Genomic DNA, 7,500 nt, shown 5'->3' with positions numbered 1-7,500 from the left:
AATTCTGGGCACATGTATAATTTTTGTCCTCTGTACTGATCCTAGTGAAATGGTGTCCATTCTATAAGGCGGAGACCAAAACTGTACCGCATAGTCAAGGGTGGGTCTAACTAACGCTAGATAGAGTTTAATAATTACTTCTGCACTTCTTTTCGTAACCTTCCTAGCAATGAAACCTAATACTCTGTTAGCTTTATTCCTAGTGCTAATGCACTGGTCCCTGGATTTAAGGCCAGGACTCAATAAAACTCCTAAGTCTCTCTCGCACTCAGTTTTATCTAAAAACGTGTTATCTAAGCTATATCTGTTTTTGGGGTTGCGTAGCCCTACGTTTAACACGATGCACTTTGAGATATTGAAGTCCATTTGCCATTTCACTGACCATGTGAACAATTTGTTTAGATCATCCTACAGAATCTCGGCGTTGTCTCCTGACTTAATTAGCCGTCCTATTTTAGTGTTGTCCGCAAACCTACTAACATCACTATTAATCCCATTGTCCAAGTCGTATATGTACATAACGAACAATAAGGGACCCAAAACCGAGCCCTGGGGAACTCCACTAGAAACACTCCCCATTTGGATTTTAAACCATATATGGTGTCCCGTTGTTTTCTTCCTATGACATGGGTTTTGATTTTATTTAGTAGTCTCTGGTGAGAGGGGAGAGGAGGAGGAGGGAGAGAAAAAGGGGAAAGGGTGAGAAGGGGGAGAAGGGGGAGGAGTGGGAAGAAGGAAGAAAGGGAGAGGAGGAGAGGGAAGAAGGGGATGGGAGGGAGAAGGGGAGAGGGGAAGAGGAGGAGAGGGAAAAAGGGGGAGGGAGAAGAGGAGGAGAGGAGGAGAGGAGGAGAAGGGGAGAGGGGAAGAGGGAGGAAGGTGACGACATGGCATGTGAGGGGAATAAATGAGGGGAAGAAAGCTGTGAGACGAGGGGAAAGATGGTAAAGGAAAAGAAAAAAAAAGATGGAAGGGGAAATAGAAAGATGAATATGCGAATAAATAAGATTAGAGATAATGGAGACGAGAGGAGGATAAGTGTAAAATGAAAAATAAAACCAAATTACGAAACGTAAACGGGAATATCTGACAGGGATAGAAGGAGGGAATGGAGGAAGAGAGAAGAGGTCCAGAAGTGAAGGGATACGATATGGGAGAGGGAGGAAGAATAAGGAGGAGGAAGAGGAGGAAGAGCAGGAGGAACAAGAGGAGAAGGAGAAGAAGGAGGAGGCCAGTGAGGAGGCCGAGAAGGAGGAAGAAGAATGAGGAGGAGGAGGAAGAGGAGAAGTGGGAAGGAGGACGAGGAGGAAGGGGCCAGTGACGGAGAAGGAAGAACAGGAGGAAGAGGAAGGGGCGAGGTGGAAGAGTAGTGGTTGGAGGAGGAGGAGGGAAGAGGAAGAGAAAGGAGGGGAGGAAGAGGAAAAGAAAGAGTAGGACGGCGAGGACAAGGAAAATAGGGCCGAAGAAGAGCAGAGGAGGAGGAGAAAGGAGGAGGAGGAGAAGAAAGAGGAGGTGGAAGGCAGGGTGACCGCAAAAAGTTGGATGAGAAGATAAAGGAAGAGGAAGAGGAGGATGTGGTATGATTAGGAAGAGGAGGAGAAAGAAAAGTAGGAAGAGGAAGAAGAGGATGAAGAAGAGGGGGAATGCGTTTCTATGGGTGATGGGGAAGTCACCAAAGTAAAAAAGAAAAAAAAAAAAGGAACTTGGGGTTGGCAAGGGAAAAAATGTAAACAATGAAATCGGTCTGTAAAAATAGAGAGAAAGAGAGAGGGAGGGAGAGAGAGAGGGAAAGAGAGAGAGAGATAGAGAGAGAAAGAGAAAGAGGTATATATAGATAGATAGAGCGAGGGAGAGGGAGAGAGAGAGAGAGAGAGAAAGATAGATAGATAGACAGATAGAGAGAATATACAGAGAGAGAGAGAGAGAGAGAGAGAGAGAGAGAGAGAGAGAGAGAGAGAGAGAGAGAGATAGAGAGATAGAGAGATAGAGAGAGAGAGATGGAGAGAAAGAGAGATACGTCGTAGGAAGGAGAATTGTAGGAAGGGACGAAGGAAGGAAGAAGGAAGGAAGGAAGGAAGGAGAGAAGAAAGGTAAATAGACAGGAAAGGGAAGCAGAGAAACGCGGAGGCAGGAAAAAGCGAAAACGGAAGAAGAAAAAAAGAAAAGAAAATGGGAAATAGGGGATCGAAAAGGAGAATGATAAAAGAAGGAAATAGACGAAAGAGTGATAAATACGAGCAAGGGAAAGAGGGGGAACAAGGTCTAATAGCGGGATGATGGGTTGAGCAAAATTGAATAGAGAACGGAACAGAAAACGGGGAGAAAGGTTGATGACGTCACGGACATTGAGATGGAGAATATTAAATACAATTTTTCTGATTCCCAAATTGTTCATTCAATTCATTTTATATCATTCTGTCTTATTCCATTTCAATTTATTTCAAATGATCTTATATTATCTATTTGTATTTACTATATTCTACTTGATTCATTTACTTTTGAATTCTGTTTGGGTTAGGTTTGATGATATCTGTGTTTATCTATACTCGTTGTATATATATATATATATATATATATATTATATATATATATATATATATATATATATATATATATGGTGTGTGTGTGTGTGTGTGTGTGTGTGTGTGTGTGTGTGTGTGTGTGTGTGTGTGTGTGTGTGTATGTGTGTGTGAAGAGAAAGATATAGAGAGAGGCAGAGAGAGAGAGAGAGAGAGGAGAGAGGTGCTTTTCTTACAGTAATTAAAACGTGTGTATGTGATTTACTCTAACTTCCTGATTGTTATGGTAAATACACACGCACACACACACAAACGCGCACACACACACACACACGCACACACACACATGCATACACACACGCACACACACATGCATACACACACGTATACACACACACACACGCACAAATAAACAATGTATGTGCAATTGCACACAAACTCTTTCATATGAAAGTCATCCTACGATATCATAAGACAGAAGGAGGGAAAGAGGGAAGGAGGGAAAGAGAGAAGGAGGAAAGGAGAATAAGAAGGTGAGGAGCCTACACCAGGAGGCGCTAAGTAGCTGCGGCCGAAGCCGCCACCTTTGATTTGGGGACTGTTGAGGGGCGAGCAAGTAACAAGCACTGCTGGAAATTGGAGAGGAGTGCGGGATTCGAACCTATTACAAAGCAAATAGGAGACCAGCACGCTTCCTATTACGTCATATGTAGGGAGGGAGGTTTGCGAAAGGGGGGGGAGAGAGAGGGAGAGGGAGAGAGAGAGAGAGAGAGAGAGAGAGAGAGAGAGAGAGAGAGAGAAAGAGGATGTTAGGGAAGAAGGAAAAGAGGGAGGGGGAGGGAGAGGGAAAGGTAAAGGGATAAGATGGAAGGTGGGAGAGAACAAGGCAGGGAGGGAGGTAGTAAGGAGAGGGGAAAGTAGAGGGGAGGGGGCGAGGGAGAGAGGGAGGGAGAGAGGGAGAGAGGGAGGGAGGGAGAGAGGGAGGGAGGGAGAGACGTGTGAGAGAAAAAAAGAAGAGATTGAGGGAGAGGCGAAGGAAAGGAGAAGTACTGAAGGCGGAGGGATGAGTGGGGAGGGAGGGATGGAGGAAAGAAGGAGGAGGAGGGGGAGAGAGTGAGAGGGAGGAGGGAGAGGGATGGACGAGGGGGAGGGAAGGAGGTGGGAGAGGGAAGAGGAGCGGGAGGGAGGAGGAGCGGGAGGGAGGAGGAAGGAGAGGGAAGAGTATGGGAAGGGAGGTGGAAGGGGTGGGAGGAGGGGGAAGAAGGAGGAGGCAAAGAGAGAAAGAGAGGAATGGAAGAGGAAGGAGGAGGGGGAGGGGAAGGGGAGGGAGAAGCGGAGGAGGGAGAAGCAGGGGAGGGGGAGAAGGGGAGGGAGGAGGAGGGGGAAGGAAAAGGGGGAGGGAGGAGGAGGGGGAAGGAAAAGGGGGAGGAAGCAGGGGAGGGGGAGGAAAAGGGGGAGGGAGGAGGAGGGGGAAGGAAAAGGGGGAGGAAGCAGGGGAGGGGGAGAAAGTGAGGGAGGAGGAGGGGAGGAAGGATGAGGAGGGAGGAGGATGGAAAAAGGAGGGAAGGAGGAGGAAGAGGGAGGGACGAGTAGAAGGGAGGGACGAGGGGAAGGGGGAGGAGGAGGAGGGAGGAGGAAGGAGAGGGATGAGGAGAAGTACGGGGAGGGAAGAGGAAGGAAAGGGAGGAGGACGGGGAGGGAGGTGGAAGGGGAGGGAGAAGGAGGGGATGGAGAAGGAGGCGGAGAAGGAGGAAGGAGGAGGAAGAGGGATGATTGAGAGGGAGGAGGAGGACGAGGAGGGGGGAGAGGAAGGAGGAGAGGAAGGAGGAGGGGAAGGAAGACGGATGGGAAGAGGGGAGGGAGGAGGGGAGGGAAGAGGGAAAGGGAGAAATGAGGGGGGGCAGAAGGAAGGAGAGGCAGGAGGAAGAGGAAGGAGGAGGAAGAGGAAGGAGGAGGAAGAGGAAGGAGGAGGAAGAGGAAGGAGGAGGAAGAGGAAGGAGGAGGAGGGGTAGGTGGAAAGAAAGGAAGTGGGAGGGGGAGGAAGAAGGAAGGAGGACGGAGAGTGAGGTGGAAGAGGAGAGAGGAGGAGGGGGTAGGAAAGGAGGCGGAGGGAGGAGGGGGATGGCGGAAGAGGTGGATAAAGAGGATGGAGTAGGAGGGAGAGGGGGAGGGGGAGGGGGAGGGAGGAGGGAGAAGGAGGCGAGGGAGGAGTAGGGAGAGCGAAGAGGAGGGGAAGGAGGAGGAGGGGAACGAGGAGGAGGGGAAGGAGGAGGAGGGGCAGGGTGAACGGGAAAGAGGAGGGGAAGGAGGAGGAGGGGCAGGGTGAACGGGAATGAGGTGGAGTGAGGGGGGAGGAGGAGGGGGAGGGAGGAAGAAGGAACAGAGAAGGAGGGGAGGAGGAGGGGAGGAGGAGAGAAAAGGAGGAGGGAGAGGAAGGGAGGAGGGAGAGGAAGGGATGAGGGTAGGGAGGAGGAAGGGGGGGAAGGAGGAAGGAGAGGGAGGAGGAAGGAGAGGGAGGAGAAAGGGGAGGGAGGAGAAAGGGGAGGGAGGAGAAAGGGGAGGGAGGAGGAGGGGGGGAGGAGGGGGAGAGGAGTGGGAGAAGGAGTGAGACGAAGGACGAGGGGGAGAGAGAAGGAGGAGTGGGAGGAGTAGGAGTAGTAGTAGGACAAAGGACGAGGGAAGGGAGGAGGAGGGGAAGGGAAATGGGGAGGGAGGAGGAGGGGAAGGGAAATGGGGAGGGAGGAGGAAGGGGAGGGAGGAGGAAGGGGAGGGAGGAGTAAGGGAGGAAGGGGAGGGAGGAGTAAGGGAGGAAGGAGGAAGATGAGGAGAAAATAGAAGAACGGAGGGAAATAGAAAAAGACGAGCGAGGGAGGAGGAAAAAGAAGAGGAAGAGGGAGAAGAGGAGGAAGAGGAGGAGAAAGAACAAGAGGTGCAATTGAGCGACTGCACACACGTGTGTGTGTGTGTGTGTGTGTGTGTGTGTGTGTGTGTGTGTGTGTGTGTGTGTGTGTGTGTGTGTGTGTGTGTGCGTGCGTGTGTGCGTATCATATACCTCTTCCCGTCATTACATCAACTCTTGTTTGACAATTTTTTTTTTTTTTTAATCTGATCCCTTTGAAGTAGTATGGCCTCTATGTAGATAGTCGATCTTTTTTGTGTACAACATATTGACGTTTTCTGTAGCAGAGGAACGCACGCACACACACACACACACACACACACACACACACACACACACACACACACACACACACACACACACACACACACACACACACACACACACACACACACACACACACACACACACACACACACACAGGTGAATTGTTAGCCATATATATGTATGTAATTGGAGAGTGAGGGACGGAACCCCACTAGTTTTGATTCTGTCCTATACACTACAATTGAGTAAATACACTTACGTAAATAAATACACAAACAATACATAAGAAACGAGGGAAATATACACAAGCAAGGACTAAGGTTACCTAAGAATACATGACCTGACCACCACCATGACCTGACCTACGTTATGACCTGACCTGCATTATGACCTGACCTGGGTCGTCACCTGAGCTGGTTCATGACATGACCTATGTCATAACCTGACCTTTTCAAATATCATTCTGGTGGAAATATTGAATGGTTAACTTAGTAATTCACCACATTTCATATCATACTAGATGATGTTCACACTAGGAATATTTCATCGCTAGATCAATACTAGAAGAGGTAAAGAGGATGATGGAAACAGGAGTATTTTGAGATTATTTACATTTTGTATTTGTTGTCTGTAGATGTAATATAAAAAAATCTTACCGTCCATAATTTAATAGTCACACACACACTCATACGCGCACACACACACACACAAACACATGCACACACAAAGTATATATATATATATATATATATATATATGTATATATATATTCATATTCTGTACGTATACAAGGTGAAGAGCCTACGCTAGTAGGCGCTGAGTAGCTGCGGCCGAAGCCGTCACCTTCGCACTATTATACACTCTGGGGGCTATCGACGCAAATAACACAGTCACTGCTGGGAATCGGAGAGTAGTGCGGGATTCGAACCCATATATAAGCGAATGCAAAACCAGTGTATATGTTCCGCGCAATTTGCCGATCTGCGCAATCCTAAGATCGCTCTGCGCGATTTAACGATCCTATAATTGCGCGGCAATCTCGAGCCTTTTTCCCCCATTGATGAGATCATGCATGACAGATCGCAAGATTGCGCGACTTGGCAATGTTTGCGCATTTTTAAAATCGTCTCGGATCTCGTAAGACATTGATTTCATGTACATACAGCCGTCACTGGAGATGCGGATAGTTGCAATGAAGAGAGAGTATCTCGTCACACTGCAAGAATCTATCAAAGAGAATCCATATGCAGTCGTTTTCGGACAACAACCACAATCCTCCTTTGTGCTAGGATCATCTGTACACATCTTGATGACATCGTGGTGCAAGACTTTTTCTCACGTGGATCAGTTGTCTAACCATGGTAACCCTAAGTCTAGTAGGGTCAGATTCGGACTTGAGGTTTGACTGGCTTGGAATGAGATTTCGTAATTTAAATTTAGTTCTCATTTCTGCTGAACCTAAAAAAAAAAAAAAAAAAAAAAAAAAAAATCCAGAAGAAGTGACGTAGGCCTATTCCAGTTTGGTCACATTACCACCTACAAAAATGATTCTCCTATATAATTTGGGAATATATTCCCTACTGGCCTCCCGTACAGTAAACCTATATGTAGTGTTGCGAAGAATAATTGTCCTATCGAAATCTACCAAAAATGAAGACCATGTTTTCATGTTATTTCAAGATTACAAGATCGCGCAAATTTGCAAAAATGCGCAAAGCAGTCCTTGCGCGATCTCGAGATTGCCGCGCAATTATAGGATCGTTAAATCGCGCAGCGCGATCTTAAAATAGCGCTAATGGGTGAAGGGTTGCTGTATTC

This window comes from Oratosquilla oratoria, chromosome 36 (genome assembly GCF_046742065.1).
Source record: "Oratosquilla oratoria isolate Oo_2021 chromosome 36, ASM4674206v1, whole genome shotgun sequence".
Classification (NCBI taxonomy): Eukaryota; Metazoa; Arthropoda; class Malacostraca; order Stomatopoda; family Squillidae; genus Oratosquilla; species Oratosquilla oratoria.
The sequence above is the reverse complement of the archived record's forward strand: the minus strand, read 5'-3'. Positions refer to the sequence as shown.